The sequence below is a fragment of the Vanessa atalanta genome, chromosome 12 (genome assembly GCF_905147765.1).
Source record: "Vanessa atalanta chromosome 12, ilVanAtal1.2, whole genome shotgun sequence".
Classification (NCBI taxonomy): Eukaryota; Metazoa; Arthropoda; class Insecta; order Lepidoptera; family Nymphalidae; genus Vanessa; species Vanessa atalanta.
The window spans coordinates 12,613,454-12,627,482 of NC_061882.1; positions in this window are offsets into that span (position 1 = coordinate 12,613,454).

Sequence of the window (14,029 nt, forward strand, 5' to 3'; positions counted from 1 at the left end):
AGGTTCATTTTGTTGAATGTTCTAAATAAATAATTTGATTGTTAATATGGACGCCGGCTCAATAGACGTATATTTAATATTGTTATTTTTTTTTTAATTTATATTATGTAAAAAGTTAAAACTATTTTTTATTAAAGTTAATTACGGCAATAATAAAATGGCGCTTTTTCTGCGAAATAATTTAGTTTTTCTCTGTCCTATATTTCATTTGGATTTTTACAATATCGAGCATATTTATACGAACATAGCTTATGTATCATACTGCTATTTGATTTAATTGAAGTATATCCGAGACGGCCCAGTGGCTACAATGCGTGAATTGTCGAATATTATGAATTCTAACACGGGCAATAAGTTGCATTTATATGATTTGTCTGTACAATTATTGTCCTCCACTTTGAAAATATCTATTAATGGTCATGTGAAATGTAAAAGCTGTTATTTTATCTTATGTCTATATAGATATTTGTACATGGGTATAGAATTCGCGCTCACTAAAAGTCTAACTTTAAAACGCATGAAACATGCGACACGGAGCTACTTAAATAATAACACTCTCAGACCCGGTCACGCGTTTCTGATGATACGTTGTACATTGAATTATACTGTATGCCAAAGCTTAGTCTCAAGCCTTCTCTGGTAACCGCGGAATATATGATATAAAAATCAGCCGTTTTTGCGTGATACGAGTTCAAAGAAAACAGATATTGGTAAATATAAATGATACAGGGAACGAATGCACGTTTAATGTATATTAGATTAGTAGATTTTTAACAAAAATCTACCCATGTATTATTTTGAGTCTTTAATTAGGAGTCCCGCTTTGCTGAAAAACAATAGACCTGAAATGTGAAAATAAAAACATTTTTGTCTCATGTACCCACAATTCATCAGTTTATATGCGATGGCTGTAAAAGGCAACAATACAAAAGAAAACAAAGCCAGCCGTCAGATATTGCATCAAAGGTCGAGATTGTAGCGATACCGTAAACCGATCCGACACAAAGGCGTCCCGTTTGCCCTTTGTTCAACCGTAACTACTTTTAAACGATAGGAAATATCGACTCGTATACACTACCGAATCAACGGATAAATATGTATTACTACTAACAACGAAGGCAGCGATGGATGACGTACTGAATTTTAAGAGATAAATAAATAATGAGCACTAGGAATGTTGGTTCGGAGGAACATTAAATCGAATCAAGTTTATTTTAATTAAACACATTACTACATCTAGGCGAGTGGAATTAAGGCATCGGGTTGATCTTCATCTTTAAATAAGATTTAAACAAACGTCTAATTCACACGTCCATATTATTTAAAACATGTTCCAACAGTAAAACTGTTTTTTATTCATGAACATTATCAATTCAATCAATTTTAGTATAATATATTATTATGTACGTGTACGTACAGTTATAATATAATTATTACTAATTATATTACATTTTTCAGATTCCTTAACATATACTCGTATATTTATAATTAAAGTATCTGACTGAATAAATTATAATTATTTTAAACAGTCTTTTGTCAACAAAAATCTTGAAAATAGATAAAAAAAAGAGTTTCGTGGGACACCCGTTTGGTACGAAGTTGCTTTCGCTGTATACTCGTACCTATATAGTACAAAATAACAGACGCAATGGAAACAATTAACAACGTCAGAGAATAATTAAGTGACAATAAATAAAATTGTTACTAAAAATTCCTCGTAAAGTAAAACAATAACGAAAAATAAGTTGATGTTATATAAAACTATATAATAGAGAGACAAAGAGGGAAAGATCGCTTGGACGCTTTTTCCTTACGTGATGATTTCTGCTGGTCCACTCAACCTTAAGTCTCGTAAAAACTCAAACTCAAACTCAAATTCCGTTATTGAATATAGAAGCATTACACTTACTTATTGATAGTCAAATTAAACACTACCACCGGGTCGGAAAAGGAAACACCCTGACCTGAGAAGAACCGGCGAAAGAAAAAAAAAGAATCTCGTTCCTTAATTAATTACTTTCGTTAGTTATAGACAAATTAAAAACTATCACATTGTACAATATCAGTTTTACTTGATAGTAAAAATATCATCCAGACCAAGGAAAAACTGGCGAAGCAAAAGTCAGCGGGATCTTTTAACGCACGTGAAATATATATATTACCGTTGTTAATTTAAATTATTTATATTACATTATATTTATACAGGTAGGTGGACTTATGGTAATCGCCCTTCACCTCCTATAGACGTTATATCCCCTGTGCCTGAACGTACATTGACTCAATCACCTTTCAAACCAGAACACAAAAATACTAATATATTGCTGTTTGATTAAAGAATATCTGATGACTGGATGGTTCCTACCCAGATGGGATTGCACAAAGCTCTAGCACCAATTAAAAGTATATATTAGGCATTTAATAAATTTAAATCGAACATCGGTGTAATTGCTTATAAATTTCAATATTTTATATCGACATCAAACCGACCGACTCTGGACCGACACTCACCTGAATTGATCTGACATTCGGAATTTAAAACAAAATTATTACATTTTTGTAAATTTTCCTCTGCTGGGCTAAGGCCTCCTCACCTTTTGAGGAGAAGGTTTGGAGTTAATTCCACCACGCTGCTCCAATTCAGGTCGGTGGAATACAAATGTTGCAGAACTTCATTGAAATTAGACACATGCAGGTTTCCTCATGATGTTTTCCTTCACCGCTGAGCACGAGATGAATTATAAATACAAATTAATGTGCTTGCCTGGGTTTTAACCCATCATCGTTTAAGATGCACGAGTTCTAACCAATAGGCCATCTCGGCCCCTTAAAAAAACAGAAAAAATCCAGTACATTAATTATCAGAAAAAAATGATTCAACGGATTAAAATAATTAAATAATAAGGAATTCACAATTATCACGTCAATAGTCTACCTTTAACGTTATAGTTTTAACAGTTACACATTACAGAACCGTCAAAAACGTCCCCTCATTTATAAACATACTTATTCGTACGTTAGTGTTGTGTATGTTATATGTTATGATCCGTGCACTACACGTATTATACGTCTGCATAATGTGTAAGACAAGGCTAGTGGCGCCGCGCAGCGTAATCGCATATCGCCGGTACACGATCAGCCTAATTTAGTTTTAGTACACGTGTAAACAACTCAACCGCAAGGAAGGATTCAATTCCACTTAATTAGTTTTGGTAATTTACATTAACGCATTATTGAAATTATTATCTCAGTTGTATGTATGATTATCGTAATTAAACCGCAAGCTAGCGCGAGGCGCGTGAGGTATACGAGCCGTCCGGAGTCAATTGTGATTTTGTTAAATTTTAAATAACTCTTAATGCAATTTATTTTGAATTTAGTAATTATATAAAAAAAAAAATATCTGCGCATCGACTATTTTCTACCTTGAAATTTTACTTTTAATGTTTTCAAAAAAGTTTAACTATAGTTCTAAATATGTTTATTAAATATTCGTAGAAGAGAATAGCGCCGTACGTTGGTATGTTGTCAAGCCAGTAAAGCAGATTTTACATTAATAGACTTTATATAATAGGTTTCAGATGTAATAATTTAAAGGAGAAGAGTCATCTCTATCTATTTAAGTGTCATCTCAGTGACAGTGGTCGTCAGCCTGTTCTATAAATTGCTTTATCCTGCTGCTGCTCGACCCCGGATCTTCATCCTCGTCCTGTGGTGCACCGCCTCTTCTCGGCGCCCATTGAATCTAAACAGCCTATCTCTCCGACAGTGGAAATATGGATATGTTTCCGAGCCGTATCAATCCTAGGTCCAATCTACATCGCTTGTGGGTATGATCTATTGATTTTTTTCGCTTTATAAAAAGTAAATAAAAATATAGTACGAGCTATAAAAAAACCTATATTTAATTATATTTCTTAAAATGACGTACTTGTAATTTCGTCCTCGTTTCTCCAAAAGACAGTATCATGTAATATTAAGTATTATTTATGACGTCATAGAAGTGAAAGTACATAACGCGTTCGGCTTCAGGCCCTCTTTATTAATATTACACTCGGCGTCTCATAAATTATAAATATGTGAAGAAACCAGCGGAATTAAGTCGCCTAAGTCCTATATAAAATTTTATAAAATCAAAGCATACTTTATATAAGCTATTACTACATAACATTACACTATTTCATATATACTATTACGAGCCTACTTTAATAAAGTAGGTTTTTTTAAAGGACGTTATATAAGTACTTATTTTTAATGCGATTATTGTCGTCCGGGTGTGTTTGTGCTTTTTTCACTGGTATCAATCAGACATGAAAACAAATTAAACGTGAAATGTTGTATTGACTTTAGCTTAAACATAATTATAACTTATAATTGTGTATGTATTCCCGCTTACTATGTCAACGTAGTAGGGAGCTGATTATCGTCAACTCACGCTTACTTTTTTCTTATTTTATTTTATTTTATAATCTATAAAGTCGGTAAAATGAGTCAAAATATAAAAAATGGCTGCCTGAGCCATAAACACCGAAGATGTAAAAATACTATATACCGTCAATCACGGAATCTACAATTTTATGGCACAAGGGATGTAATTATGTAAAGTAGTAGTAGTGATTGGATTATACTTATCCTGATGGGTCTAACCTTACATTAAGAATACCTAGGCGATGTTGGAGCGATAATCTGGCGTAAACATACATCAATACCTAGAATAATTAAATGGTGTCCATGCTATGTTTTTATACATTAGATTACGACCAGTGATCATATAAATAGTAATACAACATAAGTCAGCAATGTATTCTGTTATCGAATATTATGATATCTTAAAGGAATAATAAGTATTTTTAGTAGATAAAATAAAGTCAGTCTCTAATAGTAATTGCATTAAAGTCACACGACCGAGGTCGCGCGAGCTAATAACGACACAGTACAAACTGCTTATGAATAGTTTTAGAAATGTAAAATATTCCATGGATTTATTCAAGATGTTTGTCTTTAGGCATACAGTCTACAGAGATTTATTAAAAAAATTCTGTATAAAGATTTTTTTCGTACGAAACATAAGAAGAACCTTATACGTTTAGATTAGATAAAATATTTTTTAACAATTTATTATAGCATAAAAAAAACTAAAAATGAATGATATTACATTTATTACCATCAAAGGGGATTAGGTAATGAATGATTACATGAACGTCTCACGAATACAGCAGCCTCAGATATTCTCCATATCCGATATTTATCAGACGACAACTGACAAATACTGCCATTCGTTCCTCGCCGCGCTCGCCTCGAGCGATATCGCCCATCAATCGAAGCTATAACTCACAGTTTAGCTGGCTTAGCGAGTGCGCTATTCGAGTATGACCCCTAAAGCCATTAAACTAAGGAGTAGATTTGCAGACGATAATGAAACCAGAATTAATGGTCTTGAGTGATTGTTTCTTTGATTTAAATAATACTAATTTATTGAAATTTCAAATGAATTTGAAATTAAGTGACTATGTGTCGATTGACACTTGAGTTCATATAAACTTCAGAATTATCTCAAATGTAACATTTGAGATAAGCAAACACTGGATTAGTGACGATGTTCTAGTTGCGTGCAGTGCAGGAGCAGGTGAAGTTGACACTTATGTAAATATATAATATATTTTAAATTTTATTTTATTAAATACAGGAAGAAAAACGAAAAATTGAACTTCAGTTTCGGTACTCTTCAATTAGTAATGTGTAATATGGCAGGTGCACTAAGTCTTTAGATAATTTTTATTATTTGAATAATTTTAAGTTTGATAAATATTTAAATGCAGGGTCTCCATTTAATATTTATGTAATATTTTTGTTACACTACAAGATGCGTCGTTACTATAATACCCTACCCATAGATCAGTCAAACAGGTTCTACTCGCACGGTAACCGCTACAAAAAGAATAACTTATCCAATCACAAGTTCATTTCAGGGTAACGAAGCTATTTCAGCAATAAAAGCAGTTTTCCTAACAGAATACCGCCCAGCGCTGCGACCAAACGAGATTAGCTCTGAAGAGTCCCTCGCGCCCCCCTTCCCCACCACTCATCGGGTGAAATTAAATCAAGGTAGGGAGCGAAGTATTCTTTCACTAACGAAGCGGCTCATATAAAAATCTTGTGGAAAATTAAAATTTAAAAAGTTCCTCGACTCGCCGAGACGAGGTCGCGGGAAATATTAACACTCGAGACTTAATTGTGTCAGCTCGTACACATTAAGGGCTGAGGCACAGTGATTGTTGTGGAAAAATAAATCAAAAATATACGTACTTACATAATGAGGTTTTCAAGTAAATTATTTTTTATTACATTTTCGGGTCTTCTATGAGAGCGTTGGCAGAGGAAGCTTAAAATTGTTTCTACAAATAATTAATATTTATTCTGTTTTAAAATATACATACATTATATATCATCCCTATATGATTTTGAAAAGTCAAGCGCAACTACTGACTCCCATATTAAGAAGTCTCAAAGTTTCACACGAAACCAAGTTTTACGGTAAGTAAAAGAAGCAAGTTTCGAAGTTGAGAAGCAAGAGTTAATTAAGAGCTCGGGTGGCATAATTTAGTACTGACCACTTAATAGCGTCGCCGTGATTTGCATTCGTACGCCGATAGAGAACCAGAGGTGTGACGCTGAGCGGAAATAATGCATCTTAGGTGAAAGTCACTGTTCAAACATGAGCCTTTTGTGTTATAGTCCTGAATAAAAAATGTATTCAGGCAAATGGTATGATAGATGCCGTAATTGACATACACAGATAAGAACTCCAAGACTCGTGGGTAACCGACGTGAATCTAAGCCGAGGATTCCGGGTTCAAAGTCGGATAAGAACTACCGATTCTAACTCACTCATCAACGAGAGCTTATCTAGTCTGTCTAGTCTGGTATTTATAGGTCATTTTATTGTCATACTTTCTATCTCCATGAAGTCACCAGTTACTTTTATTCACCAAATCTGTGGTGACTAAAAAGTTTTGAGAAATCTTCATTCGATTTTCGAGATGACAGGCATATTAGTTTAGACAATTAACTTACTATGCGAGTTCGTTCATTGTACAGTGTGTGTGCGTAGTTTATAATAATCATTCTCTCCGTAGACTGTTTTATTTTGTTTAAGTTCAGAAACTTAAAAGAGGAAAAGGTAGCTAGAATATCAAATTCAAATCTATTTACGTCACAACTGTATTAATCAAAATTAACGATATTTGTTTACTAGACTATTAATTCTATTTATTTGTAAATCATTAACACTACTGCTGTAAACAAATAGTACAAACAGAAAAATACCGATGAAAGCCATATTAATTTAAGAATTAATGTTTAATATTTGATGAATGCTTTTTGGAATATATATAAAAATGTACAAATTTTCGTTGGAAGCAGATAATATTTAGTAGCGAATTGTAAACAATCACTGTATTTTATTTAATTGAATAAGGAGTCATACTGGCATATTGGCTATCTGATGGTATACCACCGCCCGAAGGCAACGGCACTGTAAGAAATATTAATCATTCCTCACATGATCAATGCACCACCAACCTTAAGGATAAAGACTTTGTTCCCAGTGCCTGTTGTTACACTAGCTTTATCTTTCCTTCAAACCAGAACACAACAAATACTACTTCTACTATACTAATACTACTGCTACTACTAAATATCACTGTTTGGCGGTAGAATTTGTGAAGAGATGGCGCTACTTACCCAGGTAGGATTGCATGAAGCCCTACCAATAAGTAATAAGCAGATTTACTTTTCGTTAAATATATTAAGAAACCACGACATTGAGAGAATCATAGTTTCAAGTGCAGTGCTAATCCGTGAGCTAGTTTTTTGCGCGAGTTATTTAATTGTTATAATTAGTATGGTCAATGTGATATATTAATTTCTGTTACTTCACAATTGTTCTACGTTGTTGTGATAAAACTAGGCAACATCCTCAAAAACTAATCGAGTAAACCTTAGCCAAAGGGTTCTAATAATATCTCCTTTCAATACAGAAGTTTGTAGTACATTAGTGATAGTTATCTAAGCCTTTTGTTGTAATATTAATTATAAAAAAAAAACGAATGCGAACTTAAATACAGAGAAAATTTAAGTTTAAAAACAGCAACGAAATATTTTAACTGGAAGTAGTTTTCTTCAGTCGAGATAAACAAGTGGTCATTTAACTCGCGTTGCGGGCGCCTTATATATGTCTCTGTTCCCGAGTTGGCAACTTTCCGCAGGTGGCCTCGCGCCCGCTCGTAATCCTGAAGCTGATAACACCGAGCACTGCCACTAATTATATTAAGTTCCACTAAAAAGCACAGTTTGCTCGAAAAGTGTACTCGAAGAAGTGTAGAAGATAGGGCACTTTACACTCAGAGGTTTTATATATTTTATTTGAATATCAATTAGATCGTTTTGATTAAATAATATTGAAAAGAAAAACTTATTAAGGAAAAGTAAATTAACGGAATAATATTATTCCGTTACTTTACTTTTCATAAATAACATTAAATTAACATATCATCATTTTTTGATTCGTCCGCGGTAAAACAATAAATATCTTATAAAAATTAAATATCAGAATTAAGACGACCCTGAGGAGGATGGAAGCCGGGATCGCTTTGCGCTACCGAACGCAGTACGTAGTTTTAGGTGTGATTACCTTAGCACGTGAATATTAAAGGAGGATTTTCCAAAATTGATCTCCTAAATGGGTATCTCTATTAAATAGAGATTGCATCGAAATTCGCCTTCTTTCGATGGTCCAAATATAAAATCCATATTCAGGCTTCTGTTCATTGATGATGATTGATGAATTTCATTCATAAATTAATCACCTAAGAGGATGAAATTAGGAATGAAGACTCCTAGCGATCCCTGGAAAAATTTAAAGAAAAAAATTGACTAATTGATCAATTATTTATAAAAAAAAAACCATCGGCCGTATAAAATTACTTTACTGCAAATATTTATTTATATTTAATGTAATAAAATAATGTTAGTGTCGGTATTGACGCCACGATTCTGAGTTGCGGTGATATTAAATATTTGCGGTCTACATCGTCTCGGCAGCGCCTGCGGTTATATTACTAGTATATTTCTTTGTTTCCTTTGTTATTACTTTTATGGATGGTATTGTACAACAGATATATCACGTATCGATTTATGGATCGGAGAAGTTATATACGTGTGTATGCTATTGATTGGCAAAATTCAATAATCTAATTTAAAAGTATTTACAAAGCTAAACTAGCGATATACTGTACGACTAACTAAACTAGCGAACGCTTAGAACATTAGCCACGAGAATGCTAGTGGCATATTCTCGATTAATTAACAGAAAGAAGATTAAAGTAAAACAAAGAGGAAACAGAATTAAATAAATGACTTAACGTGAATCAAAAATTAAGTTAAAACCTGGCTACGGAAAAAATATTATCGCCTGTCAATTTACAACAACTTACAAGTGCATTTTAATTGAATACAAAATCAAGATGTGGTCGTGTGCCACCAGAATTATATATTTTTGAAATTTGCTGACTTAGTAGTACTTAATTTATATATTTTTTAACCAAGGAGCTCAAATCTTCCAGATGGCTCCATATTTCATTTAAAGTAACCTCATTTAGCTTATTACCTGTGAAATATGAAGACGTTTCCAATGATATTTAATTTCTTAAATTCTAAAAAGTAGTTATAAGTTACGCAGGAATATAAGCATGTACCAGTTCTAAAAGAATAAACAAAAAAACAGTTTTTCATTTTCAAAACAATAAAAATGTGAAAATGAGTGGGCCTTGCAGTAGTCCCAAATATTGTGATAGCTGTCATCTCTCCCTGGAAATAAGCAACATTAAGCTTATACGGACTCACAAAATGTGTAGGTACCATCCGATACCCACACAACACAATCACCGTAAGTGCGCGCTGCTCAAATCAAATAGCGTACGCTTTCCCGGCTTCCTGTTACACAGTTCCGTCCCATTCACGTAATCAATCCCACAGCATACACGAAAGCAAGATGAGAGATGTCACATGTCAATAAATTAACAAACCAATCAAAATAGAGTTATCTCGAATGGGCAATGTATTTTATAACATCAATCCAATGGCAAGAGAATCAGCAGGTGACGCTCAAATGCGGATTGTTAAAAAAATTAAAATAAGCGTGTTCGTCAGTCAACCGATCACCGTAAATTCCTCAAGTTCGTCTTTTGTCTCATTTTCAAAGCCGTGTATTGCATTAACTTAAATTGAAGTTGTTTCTTGGAGTTCTTAATTTTGGTATAGTTGGAGTATTGTACAAAATTTTCTTACAACCTTCAGGTTTTTTAGGGTAGAGTTCTTGTTTATATATCCATCTGTCAAGACCTTTTTCTCTCGCATAGAGATATCAAGCTGAATTTAATATCAAATACTTAAACCTAATCATCAGATCCCTTGGATCAGTGAAAACATTTTTTTTAAGTCAACGCATGCAAAAGATCTGGCCATCATCTCGCTTATTTTGACATTCGCAAATGAAAGGAATCAAAACGTAAAGGGTACGTCCTATTGATCTAAATCTTGAATTTTGGCAAGAAGTAATGTGTTGTGAGGCATGTGTAAAGAGGAAAGTCCAAACACCGTAAAAATGTAATGTGTGGCCCAATAACATACCAAAAAGGTTATACAGAAACCCCTGTGCGAGTCGGTATCGTATTTGGCAGGTTTTTTTTTTAATTTTATGGTTATTATTTAAAATATATTGTTCGAAATGGTTCTTAAGTTTTCAACTAACTTTTACGCGTCGATATCCGTAAACTTTACGGGCTAGCAATTATTCACAAGATAACAATAATCTTTCTCTACAGATAAAGTTTACAGTTGTCGTTATTTCTGAGGCAATGTAGAATAATTCATAAGAGCTTGGAGCAAAACTGAAATTAATATTTTATTGATACAAATTTCTGTTCTAAGTGGAAATCGAAGCGGTTACCACGAGAGACCATGGGTTGGTTTGAACACACTGTTTTTAGATAAGATAAGCCTACTACCACAGATTCTCAATGTGCCTTAGTTCTATATTATATATATATTTATATATTATATATATATTTTATGCTCAGTGACGAAGGAAAATATTGTGAGGAAACCTGCACGATTCGCATGAAAGTATAGCACATACATACATTACATTAGCAGCCCGTAAATGTCCCACTGCTGGGATAAAGGCCTCCTCTCCCGTTGAGGAGAAGGTTTGGAGCATATTCCACCACGCTGCTCCAATGCGGGTTGGCGGAATACACATGTGGCAGAATTTCGTTGAAATTAGACACATGCAGGTTTCCTCACGATGTTTTCCTTCACCGCCGAGCACGAGATGAATTATAAACACAAATTAAGCACATGAAATTTCAGTGGTGCCTGCCTGGGCTTGAACCCGAAATCATCGGTTAAGATGCACGCGTTCTAGCCACTGGGCCATCTCGGCTCTTGCACATGTGTATACACAAAACCAAAGTGTGTATACACTTTGTAGCAGTATGGTAGAATAAACTCTGAGCATTTTCAAGATTAATATTAACATGTAATATTTCATTTCAACCTTTTACCCAGAGGGTTTTCATTTTTGAATACACACATAACATGTTTGCTTAATTAAATATAAAGTAATTAAGTTAAACAAGAAATGTAAAGGTATTCGATTATCGAACTGTATTTGTAGAGAATCGTCGCGCAATACATCAGGTTTAATTCAATGTTATTATGTTGTAAGCAAATTGAGCCGCAAGCAATTTACATAAATGGCGTTAGCTCGAGCGCCGAACCGAAGGAATAACACTGTAAATTGACTTAATAAGACCTCAGTAATTCATTGGAAATTAGAACGCCGTCTCGGTCTGAATGTGTCAACAGCAGAAATCACTGTTCAGGGCGAAGCCCGAGGTCTATACAGCACTCCACGATACTAAGACGAAACAGACAAACAAACATGTAAATCCTCATTTTACTTTATTGAAAATGATGATTCGATGAAACTGTATATAGCTTAAACCATTTTTTTTTAAATAAATTTATTTTCCGTAAATAGGTATTCATGTTCATTGTTGCTTATCTTTTAATGTTTGTATTTGCTGTTTATCTTTTATAGCTATATAAAATTTAAGTTTAAGGCGCCCTACTTTAAGTATATACGTAATTATATTAATATTTAAATGTTTCACTATTATAATAATTTGAGTGATATTTTTATAAGCGGTTTAATATGTACGTGTGAATCAATTAGTTCAATTGAACTTATCACTAATTATATTGTGTTTTGCTTTAAATGCTGAGCCAGTATAACTAAAGGTACAACGAATATAACAACTTATTTTATTCCTCGAGGTTTATTATGTATTAGAGATTTAACGATGGTTAATATTTCGTAGTCTTTGGGCAGTGGCGTCCACTCAACAGCAGTGCCTTCAGTTTTTTCTTAGAAATATTTATATTAAAATATCGCATTATATCCTCTGTGTAATAGATGAATTGTTTTGGAGATTGTAATTTATGCTCTTATAGCCGAAACTAACTCACAGATAATTGAAGTCTGCGTTAACCGGTGACTTCGACGATCACACGGTATTTTCTAGCTTGAGATGACTAACGATCAGCTCTTAGAACGCTGCAACGAAACACCAATTGAGTTACAGATTAGACGTCACTACAGGAACTGGATAGGTCAGACTCAAATCTGAAGGGACATAATAGCTTTGGAATCCTGAAGATGAAACGTCGACTTGTTGAGTAATCCGTTGTAATATAGTATGTATGTAATGTGTATGTAAAGCAGTAACATATTATCACGTACAATAATTCTTTATTGATGTTACAATCGTGAAATGAGTTAATTTTTTTTTTGGTTATGTTCGCAAAGATTAACACGTGTGCAAACGTAAGTGTTGTTCTGATCGATTTTGGTAATGGCGGCAATTCTCCGGGGAGACTTGCCATCCGCACATAACACTAGAGCGCACAAGGGACGCCGCGAATATAGTCATGTGCTCTAACCAGTGCGTTCATTCTCACTATCGTAGTGAATCTGACACGATCGAAAAGAGTTCTATCTAAGGCACGGGATTGTAAGCACTGACATCAACCAGATTCCAGGCTGCCACTAGACCCAATATCTCGACCATATGTTTGTATATTACACGGTATTTCAGTGAATACGTGTGAATAAGGCACGCTACGTCATGGTCCATGTCTTGCGATTTGGAATTTGCTTGGCTTATTTCTGATTGCGTTGTAAAGTTTTTTTTTTCTATATATAAAAATAAAATATCAACCACGTGAAGCTCGGCAGATGTAGAAAATTGAAATAAATGAGTATTGAAGGATTTAGAGTCAAAGAAGACTAATAAATAAATATAATGTGCAATAAAATAAATGAAATATAGTTTTTTTAATAAAATAAATTCGAATATCTATTTTTATGTACACCTTGAAATCGCCACGATAATATTGTGAGTATGTGTGACGGCTGATTGGATAGAAAATGTGGGCACGAGCGATCTTCAGCTCGACCAAAACCAAAGCAGAGATTATGCACCTATATAACATTCCTTAAGAAAAAATCTTTACTTTTACATACATTCACACAATCAGCTTAATTTTAGCAACAGTTTAATGTTAGCAACAGTCTTTCAATCCATTTGGTAAAATTATGTTACACTTCGTCAACAATGGAACGTTGCGAGCTATGATTCGAAAAATCAAACCACAAGTACAATAATGACAATTACTCCATGTCCAATCAGAACGCATAAGTTTTTGCTCGATCGAGACTTCGGAGGGTTTGCTTTCATTTGAATGACAATGGCAGCGCAATCGCGTCCGGTGGTCGCGAGACTCCGGACTTGTTCCCAAGTGTCGCTCGCGGCTCCTCAGCCGTTAGCCCGCTCCATTCACTTCGCCGGTTGACTCCCGCCAGCGTCGATCCGGTTAATTTAAGTTCCCAGCGTCTTAATAATTGGTT